The sequence below is a fragment of the Dasypus novemcinctus genome, chromosome 22, assembly GCF_030445035.2.
Source record: "Dasypus novemcinctus isolate mDasNov1 chromosome 22, mDasNov1.1.hap2, whole genome shotgun sequence".
Taxonomy (NCBI): Eukaryota; Metazoa; Chordata; class Mammalia; order Cingulata; family Dasypodidae; genus Dasypus; species Dasypus novemcinctus.
Genome location: NC_080694.1, coordinates 880,597 through 908,484, shown reverse-complemented (window position 1 = coordinate 908,484; position 27,888 = coordinate 880,597). Strand labels below are relative to the sequence as shown.

The 27,888-nt window shown below is 43.8% G+C and overlaps 1 long non-coding RNA gene across 1 annotated transcript; it reads right to left on the bottom strand.

The window, feature by feature from the left end:
- Positions 1–2,819: 2,819 nt before the first annotated feature.
- On the bottom strand, positions 2,820–6,604 carry LOC131275257 (uncharacterized). The gene is made up of 2 exons (XR_009182700.2): positions 6,482–6,604; positions 2,820–5,643 (listed from the first exon to the last, which is right to left on the bottom strand). It is a non-coding gene; the product is annotated as an uncharacterized lncRNA (long non-coding RNA).
- Positions 6,605–27,888: the final 21,284 nt, after the last annotated feature.

Below are 27,888 nucleotides of genomic sequence, written 5' to 3'. Positions count from 1 at the left end.
GCATATAGAGAGGCCAGGACTCAGGAATGATTCTGAGAAGGAAAAATGGTTTATTGACGGCCAGCTGACTCTGGAACTTCCAGTTTGAATCCCAAGCCCTGAACCCCCCAAACATTTTTTAGTCCCTTTTATACAGAGAGGAAAGGCCAAATGGTCCTTTTGTTTCAGTTCTCAATAGGCTTGAATTAGCATATATTTCCACATCTTAGGTAAGCTTTTAGTATGGACCTCAAGCATTGGATACGCTTTCAGCATATTTGGTTTGCATTTCCCCCGAACACTTAAAGTTTATAGACCTTGCATTGTTAAACTGTTTCCTACTCACCAAGGGCTGGACTACAGCCTTTTATCATCCCACACCCACAAGTCAGATAGTTTGTTATTTCTGGAGAGACAGCGTCCCACCCATTGCCCACATCAGGGTACTGTGGGGGAAGTGTGGGCGGCCTTTCCCGTGGGCCCGGGGACTCTTATTCTGACTCAGGCCCCCCCACCCAAGTCCCGCTGCGCTGGGCCTGGACCCCTGAAAGCCCCCGTCCGCCCCGCGCTGCCTGCAGAAGCAGCCCCCCACCCCCGCCCCAAAGGACCCTGCCCCCTGCAGGCGAGGCAGCAGGACCTCCGTGGGCATGGGACGGGCGCCCCTCACGCGGCAAGGGGGCTCGCTCACCCTCGTCTGCGCCTATGGGCCCTGCCTGCGCCCGCCCGACCCCACGTGGGGCCCAGACTTACTGCTGCGTGGGCGGGACACAGGGGTCCCGAGGGCGGGGTAGCGCTCCCCGCAGCCCCCTCCCCCCCCCATGCGCCCCAACACCGCATCCCTCCTGCCCTCGGGCTCGCAGGGGAGCGCGCAGCAGGTCCATGGGGCGGGCTCCCAACCGCCGCCAGCTGTTAAAGGGGCCATCCCGCCGGGGCCAGACGGGACTTGAGGGCCTGAGAGCCTGAGGGCCAATCAGGTCTGGACCGGTTCCCCGACTCCACCCCTGAAGGGGCGTGGCCCTCTCCCTGACAGACAGCGCCCAGCAGCCAATCGACGCGCGGTCCGGCTGGCGCTAAAGAGGGCGGTGTCGCCCTACGCCGTGAGGGCGGCTCCTGACTGGTGGGCAGGGGTTCCCCGCAAGTGGGGGTGTCCCCACCCACAGTGCACCAGAGGCGGCCTGGGCCCGGGCGTGGGTCACCGAGGCCGGCTGCTTGGAGCTGCTGGAAGCGCGGTGTGAGGGGCCTCTGACCCGGCGCAGCCGAGCCCGGCCCCGAGCGAGGCTGTCGTCCCTGCTCCTTTCTCCCGGAGCTGGGGGCTGGCTCCTCTGAGGAGCCTGAGGAGTGATGGCCCCTGGCCTGCGTTCTGGGGAAAATTTATTTCCCAAATTTATTTTATTCGTACATCTTAATAAATCATACAATACATCCAAAGAATACAAGCAACGGTATTTGGTATATCGGAGTTGTGCGGGCATCACTTCATCATTAGGAGTGCGTTATCATTATTTCAATAATAAGAATAAGCAAAAAACAGACTTCTTCATCCCTCACTCTCTCTGTTCCCCTGCCTTACAGAGCTGCTATTTCTGGCCATTCTACCACAATTATTTATTTATTTAGTCGTTTTATTCAGACATACTCACATACCATAACATCTTAAGTGTAGAGTCATGGCTTTTAGTATAATCCCAATGTTGTGCATTCATCATCACAAAAACTTTTAGAACTATTTCATTACTCCACACCCCTTAGCATGCCTTCCCTAGCTGTCCATAACCACTAATCAAAGGTCATCTTTATAAATTGATTTATATTTACATTTTATATCAATGGAATCATAAAATATCTTTTTACCTTTATTTTGTACATTTAATAATTGAAAATATAAACAATAGTTAATTAAAAGAAAACACAGTTGAATAAAAGCATATATTTCTCAAATGTACTGAATACATATAAATTTTTTTGAATCATATAATATGTTACAAATGTATTTGGTTCATAGTAATGCAATCATTCAGTATTTGTCCTTTTGTGTCTGGCATGCTACACTCAACATGTCCTCCAAGTTCCTCCATGTTGCCAAATATTTTATAACTACATTTCTCCTTGCAGCTGCATAATATTCCATCGTGTGTATATACCACAGTTTCTTTATCCATTCATAGGCAGATAGATACTGGGTTTGTTTCCAACTTTTGGCAAGTTTGGATAATGCCTCTATGAATATAGGTGTGCAGATGTCTGTTCACATCACTGCCCACAGTCCTTCTTGGTACTTTCTTTAAGCATGCACATACCCGCTGTATTAGGCAGCCAAAGAGGTGAATATCTGCGGCTTCTCCTGGCTTCCAGAGGAAATCTCATTCTGAATGGGAGTTTCTAGCCAGGGTCTTCCAGCAGCCATTTTGGGGGCACCAAAGGACACGTGTTTAATGGTGGTGGCTTTCTGCCAGGTTCCAGATCCGCTATCAATTCCCTGTTTTACTAGACTGCCTCAGATTGCCACATGTGCAGCCTTAAAGCCAAGGAGCCATAAGCCATACTGAAGCCCTAACTCAGAGGGAACCAACTGTGTTTCAGAAGCAGTGCTGGTTAGCATAGATTTTGGATAAAGAGTGTTACATGGTAAAATGACTATGTGAACAGAGAAGAAAGGAGAAGAAGTTTTGACCTATTTCCCCATATTCATTGTCACATGACAGAACACAGTCGTGTTCAGTATATCGTAGCAGTGTTTTCAGACTCAGTTCAGGTCATCTTCAACATTATTCAATTATTCTATGTTATGAGATTTCCCTAATTCCACAGAAATCTGAAACATTTTTTATGCACAGGGACTATTTTTTTAATATATATTTTTTTATTTTTATAGAAGCTTTAGATTACATAAATGTTACATAAAAATATAAGGAATTCCAGTATGCCCCACTCTGTTCACCTCCCATATTTTCCCACATTAACAGCATCCTTCACTAGTGTGGTACATTTGTTAAAGTTGATGAACCCATACTGAAGAATTGCTGCTAACCATGTGCTAAAGTTTACGATATAGGTTACACCTTGTCCTGCATAATTTTGTAGATTATGACAAAATATACAATGGCCTGTATTCATCACTGCAGTGCCATGTAGGACAATACCAATGTCCCCAAAATGCCCCAAATTCCACCTATTCTTCCCTCTCACCTCTTCAGAACCTTTGGTGGCCACTGCCTTTACATCAATGAAAAGAGCTCTTCAATTGCTGGAATAATAAGTCTTAGTAGAATAATAATGAGTCTATTTTAGTCCATTGTTCATTCAGTACCAATCAAAATTCCAACAGCCTACTTTACAGAACTAGAAAAGGCAATTACCTAATTCAATTGGAAGGGAAAGTATATGTGAGAAACCAAAAGCATTCTAAAAAAGAAGAGAGACAGGGAGGAATGACTCTGCCTGACCTTGAAACATTACAAAGCTACAGTTGTCAAACAGCATGATACTGGCATACAGGTAGACACATCAATCAGTGGAATAGAATTGAAAGTCCAGAAATAAACCATCATCTCTATGGCCAAATGGTTTTTGACAACCCTACCAAATCCATGTTAATGAAACAAAACAGTCTCAGCAACAAATGGTGCTGGGAGAACTGGAAATCTATAAGCAAAAGAATGAAAGAGAACCCCTATCTCACTCCCTATACGAGAATCAACTCAAAATGGATTAAAGACCTAAATATAAAAGACAGGACAATAAAACTACTAGAAGAAAATGTAAGGAAACATCTTCAAGACCTAGTGATCAGTGGTGATTTCTTGGACCTTACATCCAAAGCACACACAACAAAAGAAATCATAGATAAATAGGACCTCCTCAACATTAAACACTTTTGCACCTCAAGAACTTTGTCAAAAGGCTGAAAAGGCAGTTGACTTAATGGCAGAAAATATTTGGAAATCATTTGTCTGATAAGGGTTTAATCTCCAGGATATATAAAGAGATGTTACAACTCAACAATAAAAAGACAAATGACCCAAATAAAAAGTGGGCAAAAGATTTGAATTGACATGTGTCCAAAGAAGAAATACAAATGGCAAAAAAAAAAAACACACACACATGAAAAAATGCTCAACATCACTAATAATTAGGAAAATACAAATCAAAACTACAATAAGGTATCGTTTCACACTTATCAGAATGACCAGTATTAAAAAGACAGAGAACTAAAGTCACAGAGAGGATGTGGAGAGAGGAAAACTTATTCATCAGTGGGAATACAGAGTGGTACAGTCACTGTGGAAGACTGCTTGGCAGTTCCTAAAGAAGTTGAATATAGGGAAGCAGACTTGGCCCAATGGATTGGGCATCCACCTACAACATGGAAGGTCAGCGGTTCAAACCCTGGGCCTCCTTGATCTATGTGGAGCTGGCCCACGTGCAGTGCTGATACACACAAGGAGTGTCCTGACACACAGGGGTGCCCCCCCCCACATAGGAGAGCCCCATGTGCAAGGAGTGCACCCTACATGCAAGGAGTGCACCCCATAAGGAGAATCACCCAGCATGAAAGAACGTGCAGCCTGCTCAGAAATGGCACCACACACACATGGAGAACTAATGCAGCAAGATGACACAACAAAAAGAGACACAGATTCCCATGCCACTGACAACAACAGAAGCTGACAAAGAAGAACATGCAACAAATAGACACAGAGAACAGACAAGTGGGGGGGGGAAGGGGAGAGAAACAAATTTTAAAAAAAGAACACATCAAATGGACTATTATTCCATCATAAAAAGAAAAAGAAGTCCTGATTCATGTGACAGCAGAGAGAACCTTGAAGACAGCTTGTTGAGAGAATTAAGCCAGAAACAGGTGGACAAATCTTATATGATCTCACTAATATGAAATAATTAGAATAAGGGAACACAGAATGGGGAATCCTTTATTTTATTCATGATGGTTCTATAAACCCACAACTTGTGAAAAATTCAGGATCTATCAATTACTGAATTCCTAAATAACTTCCACAGTTTTAGGTATCTGTAACAAAGGCACAGCACTTTCTGGTATCAAATATGCCAAGGCTGATACTATAAATACTTCAAAGCTGGTTGTTTTAAGGATTGGAAACTTATTGCCTCAGGTTTGGAAGCTAGAATTCCAAAATAAAGATCTCAACACAACACACCTTCTCCCTGACATTCTGCTGCCACTTGCTGCAGTACGTGGGGTTCCTTATCTGGAATATCTGCTTCTATCACATGGTTCCACCTTTTCTCTTTTGTGACTCCTGGCTTCCCTGATTTGGGGCTTCTACTGATTTTCTGTGTCTGAGTTTCCTTTGCTTGTAAGGACTCCAGTCTTGTGGCTTAAGGGCCAGCCTGATTCCCTTTTGCCACACCTAAAGTGGAATCTTCAAATGAATTGTGATGAATACCTACCTTAACCTTTAAAAAAAAAGTGCCCCTATGTTCCAACTCACAGGTAGGCCATCAACAGCTGATGTGAGTGCACAAATGAACAATCCTTGGGAATAATGTAATGTGCCAACACCTTTTAAATAAAAGTCTCAGAATTTGTAGGAATTTGTAGCTTGCAGAATCATATTCTGTTTTATTTCTTTCCTGGGTAAAAGGCTTGTTCTGCTGGTGACTGGAGAGTAGTTCTGAAGGACTCTAAGGAAAGACAAAAGGGCAGGTGTAAATTTTTAACTGACCCTTTACAATAAGTTGGAATGCTCTCAACTATGTATTGGTTTGGTAGTTAGGTGTTGCTGTTAGCAAAAAGAATGGGGATGAGGGGCCCAGGTGGACCACACGCCCTTCAGTAAACTTGCTTTGTTTAGCCAGTGGCCTTTTAAAAGTTAATTGAACCTAGCATTGGCAAAGTTGAACCAAACTATCATGCAAAATATTGTACAAACAAATGTTATCTTATTGCTGGAAGTGTGTCACCTAAGGTCAGGGATGGAAGCCAGTGGTTTTATTCTTGCCTTTTGGTAAGGTACTGTTTTGTTGTAGAGCTTGCCTTTCATCTGGGAGAACTTCTAGGCCCAGCTCCTTAGATACAGCCTGACTCTGCCAGTTGTCTAATCTCTAGAACTTTAAAAGTGAGCTGTTATGCATAGGTGAGAGAAGAGAAGGGACCTGTATGAGGGTATGGCAGCATGCAACAGTTTTTCCATGTACTTGTCCTTTCAGCCTTGATAAAAATCAGGGGTTTTAGGGGACACCCCACCCCCACCCCCACCCCCAGGAAAACAGCAAGAAATTGGATTCTAAATTTAAACTGGAAAAGAAAACAAGAAGTTGCTATAAAATAGTTCTATGGTGTTATATATTTCAGAATCCCAACAAGAAATATGAATATTTCTCATTCTAATCCTGTGATTTTTGAGAAAACTCATATTTTAAAATTTGAATTTTTAAAAAGATTTTTTGCACATATGACTTGTGGCCTATTACAACCAGTTGATCCTTGTTCAAAATGTGTTCCATAGACCAGAAGCCTCACCAAGTTCTGAGAGATTGTAGAAACACCTCACCCCAGACTTTTGAATCATAATAGGAAGTTTCCCCAGGTGATTTGCTGCAACCTGCATGGGTGAACTGAGAATCTGAGGGGAGGCGACAGGAGCTGCAGAAAGATATATAGAGACAAGGACAAGATTAGAGGGGACCAGGTGCACCAGGGCTAGCTGATGGCAAAGTCAAGGCCCCGAGCTGGCACCACAAGCTTTATTTAAAGCAGTTAAAGGAAGCAGACTTGGCCCAGTGGTTAGGGCATCTGTCTACCACATGGGAGGTCCACAGTTCAAACCCTGGGCCTCCTTGACCCATGTGGAGCTGGCCCACGTGCAGTGCTGATGCCCACAAGGAATGCCATGCCATGCAGGGGTGTCCCCGTGTAGGGGAGCCCCACATGCAAGGAGTACACCCTGTAAGGAGAGCTGCCCAGTGTGAAAGAAAGTTCAGCTGCCCAGGAAGTGCACTGCACACACAGAGAGCTGACACAACAAGGTGACACAATAAAAAGAAACACAGATTCCTGTGCTGCTGACAACAACAGAAGCAGACAAAGAAGAACATGAGGCAAACAGACACAGAGAACAGACAACTGGGGTGGGGGAGGAAGGGGAGAGAAAAAATAAAATAAATAAATCTTTAAAAAAATAATAAAGCAGTTAGCTAGGTCATTGTTCTCAGAGCAGGGGCTATCAGGCGCGAAGTTCTTTGAGGAGGGTGTTCTTAGAGTTCCTTCTTATCAGAACATCAGTTCCTTTCTGCTTACTTGCAGGTACAGACATGTTTGACCACACCCCCACCTCTCTGCACACATTGATCCTTCTTCACAACATGGCTTGAGCCCTGCACATTACTTCAGGGACCCCTACATGATTCACACGCATATTAAAATTTAAGAAGTACAGTCCCCTATGTTTTTGTGCTAAAAATCTCACATGGGTGCTATCCATCAGCCCTCAGAAGCATTTAATAATCCACCTCAAGGCTGAGATTTTTGTATAAAAGGGGCCTGAACCTCTGTTAGAGGTTTCTCCCTTACAAGGTGTTTAATAATGAACTGATCACACGGGTTTTTTTTAAATTAATTAATTTATTTAATTTCCCCCCTCACCCAGTTGTCTGTTCTCTGTGTCTATTTGCTGCATCTTGTTTCTTTGTCCACTTCTGTTGTCATCAGTGGCATGGGAAGTGTGGGCAGCGCCATTCCTGGGCAGGCTGCACTTTCTTTCACGCTGGGTGGCTCTCCTTATGGGATGCACTCCTTGCGGGTGGGGCTCCCCTATGCGGGGGACACCGTTGCGTGGCAGGGCACTCCTTGTGTGCATCAGCACTGCACATGGGCCAGCTCCACACGGGTCAAGGAGGTCCAGGGTTTGAACCGCAGACCTCCCATGTGGTAGGCGGACACCCTAACCACTGAGCCAAGTCTGTTTTCCCCTTGATCACACTGTTTACAATGATTAAAAGTGACTTGAATTCCTATGACCTACAACAGCCCCCATCCAGAGCCTACATGTTCAGATACAGTTCATTTACCCACCAGAATAGACAAAGGAGCCATGTGACACCACCAACCCCTCCCACACTCCTAGAATTCACTACCACTAGCAGACCACCCCCCTGGCCATCCCTATTGGCCCTCGGTCTTACCCAAGCCCCACCCCTGCCATTGGCTAAGCATGTTCCTGCCTATAGATGGACTGCAGAGATTCATGACACCCTCTGCCAAATGTGGACTGAAGTCTCTCTCCAGTCCCCTCCATTGGGAGAGCTTCCCAATCAACTTCCTTATGGCAATCCTGTCAGTCTCCATGTCTCAGTGAGCTCCATTTTTTCTCTAACAACCTCCATCAAAGGATGAAAAGGATGAGCTAGCCTATAAAAATAGCATCTAGCTTCTTAAATACTTAATTGGTGTGTAATAAATATTAGCTATCCCTATTACTAATATTCTCTGTCTCTAAAAAATTTGGTGAAAATGTTATCCCTAAATCATGAATGTATATTTAAATCAATGATACTTTGCTCCCTAATGATTTAAAAGTTGAATTGATATTTTAAATGGGATGTTTTTTTGACAGTAAAACTAATCTGAAATATTATGAAACTAATCAGTGGAAATGCATAAATTATATCTTTAAAAAGTGAAACCCAGGCCTATCTCATAGTTGGGAGAATGTTTACCATGCTTATGTCAAACAATAAGAATACTTTTTTTTTTTTGTGGAAATGAGTTCATTTAAACTTCTTATTTAAATTAGCTTCCTCCTATTCATGAGTGAATTCTGTGAGAGCTTATTGGTTTTTGCTCCTATCATCATGTTAGGAAATAGTTAATGTAAGTCCTTTGGTTTGAGAAGTCTAGTTTCTTATTTTTATTTTTATGAGCTTGGTTGAGAGCATAGTTTTATAATTGGAGTGAAGGAGGAGAATACTCTCATATACACTGTGATATAAGGACATTGTGAGAAGAAGAAGTGCCCTGGATTGGACAAAACTTTCTGAACAACAGCAACAACAATAGTAGCTATCCATCATTTAGTGTGTGCTTACTTTACTCTTGTCACTTTGTGGTTGAGGAAATTGAGGCACATGAGTTGTAAGTCATTCAAGGTCACATGGCTAGTGGGTGTAGGAGCTGGGACTTGAATCCAGGCAGTCAGGTTTCAGTTTGCTCCTCAGTGCCTCCTGAATGCATCACTTTGAGTTGCTCCTCATAGTGGTACAGGAGACCCTGAGCCCAAGGATGTTTCTGTGCTCTCTGGGCAGGCAGCCAGGTGCACATATGGGTGAGTTTTCACATGCAGAAGTGACAGGATTACAAGGGCTTCCATTTCTTCATGGGTGTGTAGTGCTCCTCAATGTGCAGCTACTCAGCCCCATGGAGAAGGAGAGGGCAGGCTTCCTCAAAAGTCCAGGAGGCTCTCTTCCTAGAGGAGCCCACACCAAAGCTTGATGTGTTTCTGTCCTTCTCTCCCATTTCTCAGCAAGTTCTGTTCTTTCCCCCAATTTCTGAATAAATTATTTTTACTGGCCTAAAAATAAATGCCAGGAGAAGAATCAGCATTCCAGATTGGAAAGGGCCCTTCAGGGAGCCCTGATGCTTAAGATCCTGTCCTTGTATGCCTTCCTTAACCTTCTGACATTGCATTTGTTCAGGAATTTTTACAACATTAAACCAATTAACAGGAGATAATTTTAGGATTCAGATGTTAGTTCCACTGATTCTGAAACCTCTTCATCCTGTTGTGTCAGTTTCCTCAATGGGAGAATATAGGTGGTACTGACTGAGCATTTTAGGAATTGTCAGCGTAAGTTACTTTCCTTACCAAAGTCTATTCCGATGTGTTTGGGCAAGAAGGCTACTGATGTCTGCCAGGGTTCAGGCTTCCTGGGTTCCTCACTTCCTGGGACTCATTTCTCTCTGGGCTCAGCTGCTCTACTCTGCACTTACTTCCCAGGCTCCAGCTCAAAACTCCAACTTTCTCTTCTGCCATGTCATTTTCTCTGTGAGTCCCTACCCACCAAGAGGGTGGGGCTCAATGTCATACTGACATGGCCCAATCAAAGCCTTATTACTTAATCAAGTAACAGTAAAACCTCTGAATCCAATCCAACCTAATATGCCCAGAGAAAGAGACCAGTTCACAAACATAATCCAATATCTATTTTTTTTAATTTATAAACAATATCAAACTATTATACTACCTAAGATTATAGTGAATAAATGGACACTGTAATTGTTACCTAGACATGCCATTTACAAATGGCCTACAATATATATCTTTTAAAACAGAGTTCACCAACCAATAGAATACTTACTGAGATTGCTCACAAAAAGAAACCACTTTCACCGAGCCCAGTGGATGGTGTCAGGGGGGAAAAACAAATGAATCTCTTAGTGTCTGTTCCTTATCAGCTTTTAAGTATAGAATTACAATATGACCCAGCAATCCCTCCAATAGGCATATATGTAACAGTATTGAAAGCAGGGACTCAAACCAATATCTTCACACTACTGTGTTCACAATTGCCAGAAGATGCCATCAACCAACTGTCCATCAACCAATGTATGGATAAACAAAATGTGGCATATACATATACACCCAAATGCAAGGTGTTAATAAGAGGGTGATATACTAGGAAAAAATACACCCTAATATAAAATATGGACTATTGTTAATACTATAATTATAATACTCTGCTTTCAATTGTTAGAAAGTACCACACTAATGCAATGTGCTAATAATAGAGGGGGTATAAGGGAAACTGTATTTGTTACATGATTTTTCTGACAACCTACTTATCTAATTAAAAATTTAAATTAGCAAAAAGCCAAAAAATATTTCCAATCATGTTTCACCTAGTTATTTCATATATTTTCTTGCATTTTATGTTTTTGTTTCATGTTTAGCTCAATGATCCTTTGAGTTAAATTTTGTGCAGAATTTAAGTATATATTGCATTAATCTGTTATGATCAAATTGGGTAATCTGTGGTTCTTTCTCCATTATTTTGGTCACTCAAGAGTTCATTACACATATACATTTTATTATTACTATCAGTTTTCACTCTAAAACTGCTATACTTTTCATCTACCTCTATTTCAAATTGTGCTCTTTCTCACTTCTCTGTTTGGTGCAAATGACCTTTCAGTGTATTTGCCCTGATTACATTAAACTTGTCTTCCTTAGTCAATATCTCATTAACAGGAATTGTATAGGCAGTTCTCTGAAATCAGAGAATATTGACTGAATTGTCTGCTTTCAAATGCTGTAAATAAAAACAGACATTTTCAGGTCAGAGTTAACTCCTTCTGCTTGCAATGACATGTAATGTTCTGACCAGTTTTTTTCTTTATTTGGAAACCTGCTTGTACTTGACCTGTAACTGTAGTCTGACCTCTGCCAGGCTCTTGGCCCAGACTTTTTGATAATGAAGGAGTGGCAGCAGTCTGCAGGTCAGAACCACATAAGCTTAGATCCTGATATTCCTTTATTCTCAATTCCCTTGTTCCTCACTTCCTGGGTTTTGCTCTGTCTTTCTCATTCTCCCAGTAGCTTCAGTCTTAATCTAGTGTTTCCCAACAATGTTCATATCATGGCACAGATTGGTGTCCTCTGGATTTGTGGTGCATCAACAGCAAAATATACTTTATCTTCAACAGCTCCTGTTGAAAGTTCCATCACTATAGTGTTCTAAGGTAGTGGTTCTCAACAATTTTTGCTCCCCCCCCCCCCAGGGGCTATTTGTGGAGGCACTTTTAGTTGACATAATGCTGGGCTGGTGGGAGGAGCTACTACTGGCATCTAGTGGGTAGACAGAGGTCAGGGGTGCCAGTAAACACCCTAAAGCACTCTGCACATGCCCCACAACCAGGAATTTTCTAGTCCAGGGTGCCAACAGTGCTGAGAGTGAAAAAACCTGCTGTATGGGAAACCCAACTCTCCCTATGGTCCAAGCATCCACCACAAGGATGGCTGCTGTTTCTGCATACACCCCTTACCTCTGGCCTAGAGTGGGGGGTTATCCACCTTGCTCTTTTCAGATAATTATTCTTTCCTATTTCCTAAACAGAGGCACAGACCAATGTTTGAATCTCATGTCACCAGATGATATCACCCACTGCCCTCACTTGCTGTTGACTGTAGGCCCCTCATTTTTTATTTCTTTCCCCTTTTTCACCCTGCTCCCCCCATTGTCTTCTCTCTGTGTCCATTCACTGTATGTTCTTCTTTGTCTGCTTACATTCTTGTCAGCGGCACCAGGAATCTATGTCGCTTTTTATTGCATCATCTTGCTGCATCAGCCCTTGGTGTGTGTGGCACCACTCCTGGGCAGGCTGCACCTTTTTTGAATGGGGCAGCTCTCCTTGAGGGGCACACTCTTTGTTATGGGGCTCCCCTATGTGGGGGACACCCCTGCTTGGCACAGCACTCTTTGCATGCATCAGCACTGCATGTGGGCCAGCTCATCACACAGGCCAGGAGGCCCTGGGTTTGAATACTGGACCTCCCAAGTGGTAGGCAGATGCTCTATCAGTTTAGCTAAATCTGCTTTCCCCCCTCATTTCTGAGTTTCCAGTACTGACACTCTGTTACTCTCTCCAATACTCCTCACATCTCAACTGGCCAATACACTGTCCTTTCAATTCTTTACTCTTCTCCTCCTGTGATCTTGTCTCCACACTCTGCAGCCATGCATTGCATGATCCTCTCTTGAATCTTCTCATTATTGGTAGCTGCAGTCTCTCCCCAATACCAATTTTATGCATCCTACTGCAGACTACCATCTCACATGACATATCACCTTAAAGTTTGGAACATGAACTTAAAATGGCTTCATGGACATTTACTTTCCTGGAAGTTCTCCTGCATCTCATAGTAACCAAAAGACAGCTTGAGTTGTCAAACTAATTGCCTGTAAAATAAACTTAAAATGAACAACTGTTAAGAGGGACAAAGACAGTCATTATATACTGATAAAGGGGGCAATTAACAAGGAGGCATAAACAAAGAGACAAAATCATACATATATGCATTTAATGGCAGAGCCCCATAACATATAAAGCAAATACTGACAGATTTGAAGGGATAAATAGACATTTGTACCTTAACAGAATTGGATTCAAGGAATAAACTGCAAATTTAAGAGGGAGCTACTGCTTTTTAAACCATTCATTTCCACTGGTCTTAACACATTATAGATCATTCTCTTTGAGACTTTCTCATGAAAGAATTCTCTTCAGCCTATAGAATTGAATTATTTCCAAGATACATCCTATAGAATCAAAGCAAAGCAATTCTAAATTCATAGTCAACAGTGAAAAATAATTGATTTGGAATATGTTCGTAAAAAAGACAAAGGGACAGTGACCTGCCAGAAACGCAATCCATCTTTGGAATTAAAAACTGCCAAAAGCAAATGATCTGCCATGAAAAGGAGTTCCTTTCCCCAAAACATTTACAAATGAATCTTCAAGCATAATATACTTTGCAACCTAAACATTATAACAATACAATTGTAGTAGAAAAGAACATTGTTTTAGGTTCCTAAGCTACTTAAAGCTTATACCATGAAATGGTTAGATTTCATCAATGGGAATTTATTAGCTTATGTTTTGAGCTGAGACAATATCCAAATCCAAGTATCTCAAAGTGATGCCTTCCTCCGAAGACCTGCTGCCAGCAATCTTTGTCTCCTCTGCCACTTGGCAAGGCCCATGGTGCATCTGCTGGTCTCTCCCTTCTTTTCAAGGTTTCATTGATTACAGCTTCTTGTTTCCATGGCTTTCTCTCTTTGTCTGAATTTGATTCTCTTATAAAGGGCTCCAATAATAGGATTAAGCCTGATCCTGAATGAATGTCTTAATTAAAGCAGTCTCCTCAAAAGATCCTACTTACAATGGGTTTACCTCCATATCAATGGCACAGATTAAAGAACATGTTTTTCTGGGGTACGTACAGCTTCAAAACACCACACCCCACCCTTAGGCCCCCCAAAGATGTTACTTGCCATATGCAAAATACATCCATTCCATCAAAATATCCCCAAAGCCTTAAGTCATTTCAGTGTCAGCATTAAGTACAAAGTCTCATCAAAACTGGTAATAGCTGCTTAATAAATAATTAATTGTGCAAGAATAGCCAGAAATAGCAGCGATGTACACAACAGGGGAAGCATAGAGAGATAAAGGGGTGAAGAATTTGTTAGTTTGTCTTTTGTTAATTTTCATTATCAAAAGAATGAAAATGCTGTAATGATGATTGAGGTGATGAATGCACACCTGTGATTATACCAAATACCATTGATTGTACACTGGATGAATTGTTGCTTTATTAATACGTATCCATAAAATTGCCTTGTTTAAAAAAATCAGTTATAGGTGTATTCTGTCCTGGGGCATTATTCTCTGTCTGTGGACCTGTGAAAATGAGAACAAGTTATCTGCTTCCGGTACACAATGGAAGGACAGGCATAGGATATGCATTCCTATTCCCACAGGGAGAAACTGGAAGGGTTCATGGGTCCCAAACAATTCTGAGACACAGCAGGGACTCCTTCACCAGATTTTGAGGTCTGAGGGTCTTCTATGGAATGATGTTTGGCCTCTGGGACTAATGGAGCAGCAGTCCCACCCTTTCCCATGCCCTCCCCAAACACTGGGGAGGAGGCTACACACTTGAAGCATCATGGTCATGGCCAAACACTGCAATCCCAGAGCACAGGATCAGTGCTGTCAGAACACTGGCTGATGGTCACACTCTCCCCAAAAGCCATACCTATGGAAACATCTTCCTAAAACATTGAACATATTCTCTTTAAAATGTGGGACAAGGATGAGGACAGAATATTTACTAACACTTCTAGTTATCATTATACTGGCAGTCCTTAGATAGAGCAAAAAAGATTAGAAAAAGAATTCAAGGGCATAAGATTTAGAAAGGAAAAAACAAAATTGCTTGTATATTATTTGTCAATTTACATAGAACCATGAAAAAATCTATAGGAAAAGTATGAGAATACAAGGTAGTTGAATGAAAGAATAATATAGAAAATTATGTTTTTCTGTATCCTAATGACACAGATTAATCTAACCAAAGGCATGCAAGATCGAAGGTAAAAAAATGTAATACTTTATTAAGGGAAATTAAAAGAGGTCCACAATAAAGAGATACATGTCCCAGTGCCTGAAGGGAATCTTGCTCAAGATCTGCAGCTTCAGCCTGGCCAAGAGATCACTTCAGAGGGAGCACCTAGACCTGGGGCTCCCGTGGGACCTTAGGCCTGAGGTAACTGTCTGCTGTCCTCTCCCCAGGTCTCTGCTGTCATCTGCTTCTCCTACCCTAACCATCACCCTGCCTGGGGTTCCACCTGGGATCCTTCTCATTTGTCCCTCTGTGGGGCACCTGGTCACACCCCATGCCTTAAATTCAGCTGCTCACATTCACATACACTGTCTTTACTATCCATCTGTTTTCCACACAAAGGTATTCCCCCATCATTTCATTATGGAACATTTCAAACACAGAAAAATTGAAAAGCTCATGGAGAAAACAGCCCTAGATCCACCTCTTAGACTCCTGTGTCCTTGTCATGTAACCCATCTACCCCTTGATGTGTGGTGCCTTCCAAAACCAGGGCAGTGGCCAGCACACTGTGCTGAAGGGAATCTGTGACCTGTGACTCCATTACACCCACTTCTGTCACTGTTTCTCTCTCATACACATACATGGCCACAGTGACAAATCATGTGCCTTCCACTTTATTTTTCCTCTCTTCTCCATAACACATGGTTGAGTTTAAGTATCACCCTTGGGCACCCTAAACATGCTTAATCTCAGTAGTCCAGCAATTCAGAGCACTGCCTGAAGCTTGTCCTTGAGGCCATGAGGCTGCATCTGCCCACCCCTGTATTTATGTAGTGGCAGTCCTCTGCTCACCTACAGTGAGGAGTAGCTCTGGGGGTGCACAGTGTTGGTGGAGCTCTACATTGAGGTCCAAAAAGAGGGTGAACATTCCTTGGACTTCTCCCTGATAGGAGGAGAAAGAGTGCACATATATCTGTAAAGAACTCTTGCTTTGGGGAAAGCTGAAAGATAGTCTCTGAAGCCAGCAAATCATGCTACAAAGCATCACTATGGTGTTTTGCCTTTTATCTGCAGAACTTCAGAAACTATCAGTCCTGGGAGTTTGTTTGGGCCCTAGTGAGTTTACTGCACCACATAAAAGACCTACACAAAAGCTTCATGGGGTTGCTCATGTCATGGGATGCAGCAAAAAGATGTTCCCCACATCCTTACCACCCCTACCTCCACTCCCCTGCCCCATTGTCCCTTAGGCTGGCTTATTTCCAAGTGGGTGCAGTGACCTGTTCTGGGCCCCATGACATCATCAAGGGAGGAAGACAGAGAAGAGCATGCAAGGTAGTTCCAGCTTGAGTTTGCAAACATTTTGGAGACAGGGGCCGAGGCAGGAAGTGGGAGAGGGACTATCTTGAAGGAGGAAGCCAGGAACCCATGGGCCATAACCCACTGAAGGTACCGGGGAGGGTAGAAACTACAATGTAAACCACTATTCATGTGTGCAGCAGTGCTCCAAAATGTATTCACCAAATTCAATGAATGTGCCAAGATGATGGAAGAGGTTGTTGGTGTGGGAGGAGTGTGTATGTGGGGGGTTATGGGAAGCTCTTACATTTTTTAATGTAACATTTTCTGTGATCTATGTATCTTTTAAAAATAGACAATTTAATCTAAAAATTATATAAAAAAAGACATGATCATCCTATTGGGGCTACTTTTAAAATTAATATTTTTTCATTACAAATTTTTATTTTATAAGATGTCAATACCATTTTTTTTTCTTTCTGAGAGATGTTGTGGGTTTACAGAGAAATCATACATGATATACAAGATTCCCATATACCATCCAAATATTAACACTGAGCATTGGTGTGGAAAATATATTACAATTGATAAGAGCACATTTTTATAATTGTACTATGAACTCTAGTCTATGGTTTAAGGTCAGGTTTGTTGTTTATGTAGTGCAGTTCCCTGGAGTTTTGTAAAAGTTTTGTTTTTTTACCATGTACAAAACTTTACATTTCTTCTTCTAACCACATTCAGATGGCTATTTCAGGGTTCTTAATTACCTTCACAATGTTGTGCCACCATCACCACCATCCACCACCAAAACAGTTATATCATTTCCAAATAAGAGCCGTGTACATTTTAAGCCATAATTTCCCATTCCCTCTCCACACCTCATCCTCTGGTATCCTATATTCTAGATTCTGACTCTGTAAGTTTACTTATTCTAGTTTCATATCCATGAAATCATACAATATTTGTCCTTTCTGTCTGGTTTATTTCATTTAACATGTCTTCAAGCTTCATCCACACTGTCTTATGTTTTAGTTCCCTAGACTGCTCAAAACAAATACCATGAAATGAGTTTGCTTAAACAATGGGAACTAGATATATTCACTCATGGTTAGAGATCAGAAAAATGTCTGAATCAAGGCATCATCAAGGTGATGCTTTCTTCCTGAAGAGCAGCTTCTGGCAATCATTGACTCCTCTACCACATGGCACATGGTGGCATCTGCTGGTCTCTCCCTTCTTCCAGTTTTTGTTGATTTCAGCTTTTTGCTTTCATGGCTTTCTCTCTCTCTGTATTCATTCTGTTTATTAATACCCATCCTGATTGATGTTGGTGACACCCTAAATGAAGTAACCTTAACAAAAATCCCTAATTACAGTGGGCTCACACCCACAGGAGTGAATTAGATTTAAGAATGTGTTTTTCAGGGGCACATACAGCATTGCACCACCACAGCCCATCCTCTGGATCTGCTAAAGACATGTTCTCCCCATATGCAAAATACATTTATTCCATCCCAGTATCCCAAAGACTTTAAATCATTTCAAAAACAATGCTTATTACAAAGTCTCATCAGAATTGGTTATGGGTGTGGTCTGTCCTGTAGCACAGTTTCCCTCCTTCAGTTGACCTGGGAATCCAGGTTAAAAAGTTATCTGCTTCCAATGTACAATTGAGAGATAGCCATAGGATAAACATTCCCATTCCCACAGGGAGAAATTGGAAGGAAAATAGGGATTAGAGTTTCCAAGCAATTATGAAACCCTGAAGGGCATACTCTGAGAGACCTCTATTGAAAGATGTCTTGTTCTATGGGCCTGATGGAGTGGAGAACAACCCTTCCAAGTGTGTGTGCAGTGAAAATGCTCTACCCAAATACTAGTGGTGAAGGCACCACCCTCTCCACCACTGAGATGACATGTAGGCTGTCAGCAATCTTGGGACATAGGTTCCAACTTCCTAGAACACTGGGGTGATAGCACTTTCCCTGAACAATTGGCTGGATGGCCTGCCCTCTCCAATGCTATGGCAGAGCACATTTTCTGCACATATGGTGTGCCCACACTCTTGGCCTGAATTGTGTTTGGTCCAGAACTCAGCTTCCATGGTTCTGCCCTTGAAGTGATTTTAGTCTTCAATGTCTCCCTTTTAATCCAGGCTGGCAGTGGCTCCACTTATAAAGATCTTGCAAAAAATCTTGTTGGTCTGCATGTAGTAAACAGGGTTGAATCCATCAAACAAGACTTTTCAGTTTTTTCCTGAGTAACTACACTGCAAGTCCTGACTTGCCCTGGAATGTCTAATTGGATTCATGTTCAGTTAAATGCTCACATGGACACTGTTCTCTAGGGACTTGCTTTATGGAAGCCCAGACTTTTCCAAGCCAGCAATTTCTGGTTTCTTTATGCTCAGGAATTCAGTTATCAGCTTTTCCCTTTCTTCTATTTTACTATAAGCTGCAATGAAGGGTAAACTGTCCTTTCTATAGTTACCTTGGAAAACTCTTCAGCTAAATAACCCAGATCAGTACTTTCAAGTTCTGCCTTCCGCCAACATCAGAACTTAATTTTGCCAAGTTCTTTGCCATTTTGAACAAGGATCACTTTAACTTCAGTTTCTAATAACATTTTCAAATTTCCATCTAAGGCCTCAATGGAAGTATATTTAGTGTCCATATTTCTAGGAACAGACACTAGAAAGTAATCTTTAAACTTTTTCTAGCAAGTGCTGCACAGTTGTATGAGCCTCTAACCATTACTCAATTCCAATGCCATTTCCACATTTTTAGAGCTTCCAATAGCAGCACTCCACTATCCTGGTACAAAAATCTGTTTTATTTTCCTAGACTGCTTAGAGCAAATATCATGAAATGGGTTTGGCTTAAACAATAGGAATTTATTTGTTCATGGCAATAGTACAGGAATATGTTCAACTCATGTAATCCATCAAGGCTATGATTTTTTCTTTAAGACTACTACAGTGATTCTTGGCTCCTCTGCCCATGGCAAGGCATATGGTGGCCTCTCCTGGTCTCTTCTTTTTCTTCTAGGTTTCGTGACTCCAGCTTCTTCCTACCATGGCTTTTTTTCTCTCCATAATGTGTTCTGTTTAGAATGGACTGCAGAAATAGGAGTAAGTTCCATCCTGATTGAGATGGGTCACACCGTAACTAAATGAACCTCATCAAAAGGCCCTACTTACTGTGGATATGCATCCAGAGGAACGGATTGCTTTTCTGAGGTATGTACAGCTTCAAATCTTCACAATGCATGTATCAAATCTGCATTTCTTTTTATGACTGAATAATATTCCATTGTATGAATATATCACATTTTTTTCCATTCACCAGTTGATGGACACTTGGGTTACTTCCAACTATTTGCAATTTTGCATAATGCTGCTATGAATATCATTGTGCAATTCCATTCTTTTGGATTTATATCTAATAGTTGGACTATGGGGCATGGTAGTTTGAGAATTTTTAGACCCTAGAAAATCATGTCCTTAAGAGCTAATTAATTCCCTGTGTGGAAACCAATTGTTGGTGGGATCTTTTTTTTTAAAGATTTATTTATTTATTTATTTAATTCCCCTCCCCTCCCCTGGTTGTCTGTTTTCTGTGTCTTTTTGCTGCATCTTGTTTCTTTGTCCACTTCTGTTGTCGTCAGCGGCACAGGAAGTGTGGGTGGTGCCATTCCTGGGCAGGCTGCACTTTCTCTCACGCTGGGCGGCTCTCCTTTAGAGGTGCACTCCTTGCGCGTGGGGCTCCCCTACACGGGGGACACCCCTGTGTGGCATGGCACTCCTTGCGTGCATCAGCACTGCACATGGGCCAGCTCCACATGGGCCAAGGAGGCCTGGGGTTTGAACTGCAGACCTCCCATGTGGTAGACGGATGCCCTAACCACTGGGCCAAAGTCTGTTTCCCGTTGGTGGGATCTTTTGATTAAATTACTCCATTAAGGGCCTTTGATTAAATTGTGTGACCCAGGGTGTGTCTTAATCCTCCTACTGGAGTCCTTTATATATGGAGGAATAAAAGGTCACTGATGGAGGAAAAAACTGCAGAGACAGGGAAATGACTCCAGAAGCTAAAACCAATGCCCAGCAGAGAGAACAGCCAAAGACCGAGTAGTCAGAAGCTGAAAGAAAGGTGTGCCTGTTTTATTAACCTTTTCAAAGAACCAAGTTTTAGTTTCCCTGATTCTATTGTTTTATTGTATTCTATTTCATTAATCTCTGCTCTAAACCTTGTTATTTACTTCCTTCGACTTACTTTGGTTTAGCTTGATCTTCTTTTTCTCTGGTTCTTCCAGGTTTGGGGTTAAGTCTCTAATATAAAATCTTTCCTAATTTTTAATATAAACATTTACAGCTTCATGCCAATTTTAAATGTAAGCATTTAGAGTTTTTTGGTTAGTTTTAGTCAATTTTATTTCACTATTTTTGTTCTTACACCTTTCAGAGCATTACACAATTACATTTTTTTCATTTTCTGACCTGCAAACAGATACCTTATGTGGAAATATTTTTTTTAATATAACAAATTAGGTATTTCCAAAATGCAACAACTACACATAAGACAATTCACAAAGTATAATTTACTAGGACATGTACTAAGAATTTAGAGCAGCCAATCAGTAGAAATCTGACTAAATTTGGCAATCAGGAAAATTCTGACCAAATTTAGCAATCAGCTATTTATATATTAAAAAACAAACCTAATTAATCTTCCAAACAAGAAGCTTGAAACTTTTTGTTAAATCCACATTGGAAGATATGAAGTGATCATTTAAACCTATATCCAGCCTTAACAGTGCTAATCCCAAATACTAGGCTATTTCCAGTCTGCCACTGAATAAGGAGCATCTCAGTTTGTCTGACCCCATGTATCAAACTCTTATGCTATTGTGTGCATAGAAAGGTTAAGTGATCATTAATTAAAAAGCAAAACAAAAACTCATTAAATATCTGTACTATTCTTCCAGCTCATCTGCAATTCCAAGTCTGCAACTTGTGTCACTTAGTGACAAGCTACATTTTCTATTACATATATTTATGTTACCTGTGAGTATGTATGTGTACACATGCGGTCACCCCTCGGGCTGAAGCGTGGTTTGCTGGCCTGGCGGGGGAGCGGCCGCGGTAGGCCAAGCCGCTGCCCCCATAATAGGGTGGCTGGTCAAACTCACCGCCACCCCTGAAGGAAGCTCGGCATGGGCGCAGAGTGCCCTCGGGTCTCCCCTTCTCGGCAGCCATGCTTCCACGGCCGCCCCTGCTCCCGGATGGTGCCACACGATGCCTTCTTTCTCCCTGCGCAGGCGCAGGGCAGAAAATTCCAGTCTGCCCTTTTCCCCTCCCCCGACAGCAGCAACAGCCAGGTGTGGGCGGAAAAATCCAGCCCGCCCTTTTCCCCTCCCCCGACAGCAGCAACAGCCAGGCGTGGGCGGAAAAATCCAGCCCGCCCTTTTCCCTTCCCCCGACAGCAGCAATAGCCAGGCGTGGGCGGGAAACTCAAGTCTGCCCTCCACCCCAGCAACAGCAGCCACCAATCCCTAAACCCTGCCCCTTCCCCCAGCAACAGCGACAGCCAATCCCTAACCACCACCCCTCCCCCATCCAGTACCGCCCACTGACCTTTCGCTGGCAACCAATCAGAACAGGGCGTGGCTTCGACCAATCAGCCTTCCCCAGCCCCTATAAAACTGTTGCCTCTCCCTCAGTAAAGTGGACTTGCGTGTTTACCTTGTCTCCGCGGTAGTTCTTCTGCCGTGCGCCCTCCAGTCCTGAGAGCCCCCGACAAGGGCCTGGCCTCCCTTGTCCCCAGTTCGTCACCTGCTTCTCCGGGCGACCCCTTCATCGCCGGCTTCGCCGGGCGACCCCGTCAGCCGAACCGCGCAACCCCTTGTGAGACCGATCCCTCGTCTGCTGCCGGACCGACCCCTCGTCCCAGGGGGGACCGACCCCTCGTCCCAAGCGGGACCGACCCCTCGTCCAGAGCTGGACCAACCCCTCGTCCGCAGCCAGACCCCACCTCTACCGACCGAGCAAGCCGCCGCAGTTGGCGCCCAACGTGGGGCAAAGCAACCCCACCACAGCACAACGTGGGGCAAGGCAACTCCACCACAGCCTCACTCCATAACCTGGCGCCCCCCCCTCTTCTCACCTTGGGACTTCTCTCGTGCAACATTGCTGCTACCTGAGCCTTGGCTACCTCATATGATCCACGGCGGTCTGGGAGAATCGCTGGATGGCTTTCTCCTTCCATGTCGGGGGCTTATACCGACCCGCTATGATTAAGAGGAGCCTTGGATTTCTCGGGAGCGTGTGCTTGCACGTCTGAAGTAATCCTACCACAGCCCTACGCCTTCCTCTCTTCTCACCTTGGGACTTCTCTCGTGCAACATTGCTGCTACCTGAGCCTTGGCTACCTCATACGATCCACGGCGGTCTGGGAGAATCGCTGGATGGCTTTCTCCTTCCATGTCGGGGGCTTATACCGACCCGCTATGATTAAGAGGAGCCTTGGATTTCTCGGGAGCACGCGCTTGCACGTCTGAAGTAACCCTACCATAGCCCTACGCTCTCCTCTCTTCTCACCCCTATCTTTTCGCTCTGCATTGCTGCTCCTGAACCTTGGTGACCTCATATGATCCACGGCGGTCTGGGAGAATCGCTGGATGGCTTTCTCCTTCCATGTCGGGGGCTTATACCGACCCGCTATGATTAAGAGGCGCCAATAAAACTCTCAGGAGCACGTGCCTGAGCACCTCCACCCCTGCCTTCACCTCTGCCTCCTCCCTTCTGCGCTTGCTCCCCTTTGCCTTGCTCCACTGCTCGTTGTCCCGCCCTCCCCTCGTTGGGGCCTTCTCTTGGCCCACGACCACCGTCGGAGCCCCACCGGCTCTGACCCCTCATCTCACCGCGCACCTCGGCTCCCATCGCCGCGCTCTCAAGGTAAGGGCCCCTTTTCTTATCGGCTCCAAAAGGCCATTAGCAATGGGTAACATCCTATCTGCTAAGCAAGCCCCACAAGTTCAGGCCCTTACCGGTCTCCTAGACACTCACCGGTGTAAGATCTCTTTGAAACAGCTCCAAGTATATTGGGACCTTCTTCTCCCCTTTAATCCGTGGCTTACCACGTGTCAGCTTTGGGACCCGGACACCTATACTCACCTTATAGATAGGGTCACTTTTGCTGTGGAGCAGGAAGGTAAAAGATTCCCTCCTGGCTTATTACAGGCAACATGAAGTCCAGAAGAAATCTTGAAGGGTATAATCTATGATATGCTATATAAAAAAGGATTTAAAAGCAGCTATACCAAGAAAGTAAGAATTATGAGTCAACTGTAAATAAATTATATATTTCTGTTAATGTGTTGTAATTGTTCTGTGTTTGTCTGTCTGTTCGCTCAATGTCAACATATATTGTGATACCTCCGGATGGTAAATATAAATTACTGGAAATCTTTAAAAGAGCTCTATTCAAATGGCCAAAAATTAAATAAGCGCTTATATTAATACTTAAGTTTATTATATTAATACATAAGTTTAAATGTTAATAAGATATCTACAATTAAAAAAATTGTAAGTCTTAATTAACAAAATTAACTGTACGTCTTCATAAAAAGTTGTTCTTGCCTAGATTAAAATGAATAACTTATTTTTCTTCACAGGATAATATAAAGAATGTAAAACTTATATGAATATTAAAAAGGTTAAAAGTTTGTAAAAATGCTAACGGAAATGTAATAAGTTTTGCAAAAAGATGTATTTTGTCCTAAAGTAGGATGGCTAATTTTTCATAAACTCTTGAAATTTAATTTGCATGCGGCAAGTGTAAAAGGTATTGTGATAACTTTACGTAAGGGAATGTGTTCTGTAAAGATAAAATTTATCTTCAATAGTTTACATTAAGGTATTAAATGGCTAATTCCAAAAGGTCATTCTTAAATATATATATATAAAACTAAATTGATGATAATAATAATAAAAGGTAATTTTATAACAGGAAAGATTAACAGCAACCAAGCTCCCCTGCCAACTTGCTTTTAGGAAACGGTTTCTAATATTGCATGCTACTAAGTATTTAAAGAAAAGTTATTCTTAAGGAAACAGAGGATGATTTTGTCTTTGCAGCCATTGTCTATTTAGCAACACCCCTCGCTATAGGCCTAGCCACTGTTGCGCCGGACGATTGGAACCTTAAACAAAGACTCCTCCTCACTGTCATCTTCCTATCTATCGTTACTATATTTACTGCCCTCATTCTCCTTCATTTATAAAGCAGTCTCCTACAAACCACAAAGCTTCTGTCTTAAACATACCATTCTCAACCCTATTCTCTAAATGATCTTCTCACTTCCCCCACAGCCTTTAATACTCTATTTCTTCCTCATAACCTTTGCTTTCTTGATAATATTTCCCGCCATCTGTCTAGCCACTACCACCCCAGAAGATTGTAACCACGGCCCCCCATGCCGCCATCGCTCTCAAGCAGCTCCAGCCCCGCGAAACGGCCCGCAACCTGCTTTCCCCGGCCTGCGGCCTGCTTTCTAGCATCTAATAACGTTTCTGCTTTTAACAGCTCCCCATACTTCTGCGGAGCTTCCTCCTGTCTCGACCTCACTCCTCTTCTCAGCCATCCAAAGCGTCCTTTCTCGTCCCCCGCCCCCCTCCTTTTTTCACTTGAACCCCTACTGCGTTGCAGATTGGGCCGCCCCATGTCGGCCCGCCCCATTAACATCGGCCTCTCTCGGCCTGTGGAGACCTTGGCCTTCTTGTCCTCGCCTACGTCTCCACCACTCCCGACGCTGCTGCCACCACCGTCGCTGGTGCCCTGACGCAACTTGTCCTCACCACTGCAATCCTCCAGACCATCACACAGTCTGCCTCTGCCGCTCTTCGCCACCAAGAAGAGATCAACCACCTGTAATGCGCTATCATCCTGGACTTTTAACAACAGATAGACCTTATCGCCACCGAGGTCAACGGGAATTGGACATTGGCCACCCTTGCTTGCAACGGCAAGATACCGCCCCCCAAATTGTACATTTGTATCCCCGTCATACTCACCTCCCTCTTCAGCCCCGCTTCCCTCATTGCTTACTGCCTCTTGGGCCTCAGCTACTTGTTGCTGCTGCCATCCTGGTCCTTATTTGAAAAGAAGGGGGAAATGCGGTCACCCCTCGGGCTGAAGCGTGGTTTGCTGGCCTGGCGGGGGAGCGGCCGCGGTAGGCCAAGCCGCTGCCCCCATAATAGGGTGGCTGGTCGAACTCACCGCCACCCCTGAAGGAAGCTCGGCATGGGCGCAGAGTGCCCTCGGGTCTCCCCTTCTCGGCAGCCATGCTTCCACGGCCGCCCCTGCTCCCGGATGGTGCCACACGATGCCTTCTTTCTCCCTGCGCAGGCGCAGGGCAGAAAATTCCAGTCTGCCCTTTTCCCCTCCCCCGACAGCAGCAACAGCCAGGTGTGGGCGGAAAAATCCAGCCCGCCCTTTTCCCCTCCCCCGACAGCAGCAACAGCCAGGCGTGGGCGGAAAAATCCAGCCCGCCCTTTTCCCTTCCCCCGACAGCAGCAATAGCCAGGCGTGGGCGGGAAACTCAAGTCTGCCCTCCACCCCAGCAACAGCAGCCACCAATCCCTAAACCCTGCCCCTTCCCCCAGCAACAGCGACAGCCAATCCCTAACCACCACCTCTCCCCCGTCCAGTACCGCCCACTGACCTTTCGCCGGCAACCAATCAGAACAGGGCGTGGCTTCGACCAATCAGCCTTCCCCAGCCCCTATAAAACTGTTGCCTCTCCCTCAGTAAAGTGGACTTGCGTGTTTACCTTGTCTCCGCGGTAGTTCTTCTGCCGTGCGCCCTCCAGTCCTGAGAGCCCCCGACAAGGGCCTGGCCTCCCTTGTCCCCAGTTCGTCGCCTGCTTCTCCGGGCGACCCCTTCATCGCCGGCTTCGCCGGGCGACCCCGTCAGCCGAACCGCGCAACCCCTTGTGAGACCGATCCCTCGTCTGCTGCCGGACCGACCCCTCGTCCCAGGTGGGACCGACCCCTCGTCCCAAGCGGGACCGACCCCTCGTCCAGAGCTGGACCGACCCCTCGTCCGCAGCCATCCCCACCTCTACTGACCGAGCAAGCCGCCGCATACACACACACAAAAATACTATGTACAAACTGGCTATTAAAACTCTCTGCAATTGGAAAGCATCTACAGGCCTTGTAATAGGAAAGGGCTTTATGAACTTCACACCAAAACCACGAGCAGCAAAAGAACAAATAGATAAATGGGACTTCCTCAAAATTAAAGCTGTCTGCATCTCAAAGGAGTTTTTTAGGAAAGTGAAAAGAGAGCCTACACAATGGGAGAAAATATTTGGTAACCATATATCTGATAGGAGACATATCTTGCATATATAAAGAACTCCTATATCTTGAAAGTGAAAAGACAAACAGCCCATTTAAAAAATGGGAAAAAGATTTGAACAGACACTTTTCCAAAGATGATATACAAATGGCTAAAAAACACATGAAAAAATGCTCAAAATTCCTAGCTATTAGGGAAATGCAAATCAAAACAACAATGAGATACCATCTTACCCCCATAAGACTGGCAGCTATCAAAAAATCAGAAGACTACAACTGTTGGAGAGGATGTGGAGGAATGGGAACACTCATCCACTGCTGGTGGGAATGCAGAAGGATCCAGCCATTCTGGAGGACAGTTTGGTGGTTTCTCAAAAAACTAGCTATGGATTTGCCATATGACCCAGAAATTCCACTGCTGGGTATATACCCAGAAGATCTGAAAACAAGGACACAAACCAATATATGCACACCAATGTTCACAGCAGCATTGTTCACTACTGCCAAAAGTTGGAATCAACCCAAATGCCCATCAACAGATGAATGGATAAGTAAAATGTGGTATATACATACAGTGGAATACTACTCAGCTATAAGAACAAATAGAGTACAAACACGTGATAACATGAATGAATCTTGAGAACCTTATGTTGAGTGAAGCAACCCAGGCATTGAAGGACAAATACTACATGACTCTCTGATATGAAATAAGTAAACCAAGCTGTCTCAGAGAGCTAGAGACTGGATGATAAACTTTAAGGTAGTTGGAGGGTAGAGGAAGGTTTTGAGCTGACAGCTACTTGGGTGAAATTGATGATAAGCTGGAGGTAAGTATTTGTACAGGGAAGGGATAAAATGGGGGCATAGGGGTAACTTAGGGTGGTGCTGCATGGGCATTAGGGGCACTAGGGATGGGAGGATGGGTCAGATTGCCCAAGAAATTGAGCAGAGGGTGAGGGGAACATTTGATCATGGGAGATTGTCAGGTATGTGGTTGAAATTGTGGTGCAGAGAAAACTCTTTAGAGAATGTAATATGGAAGGTTGCCTGTTTTGGATGCTTAAGGGCAGGGGGCATCTGACACAGGGCAAGCTTGTGGGGAGTGTGTGAGTGCTCATATTGTCATAGTGGATTATATCATTG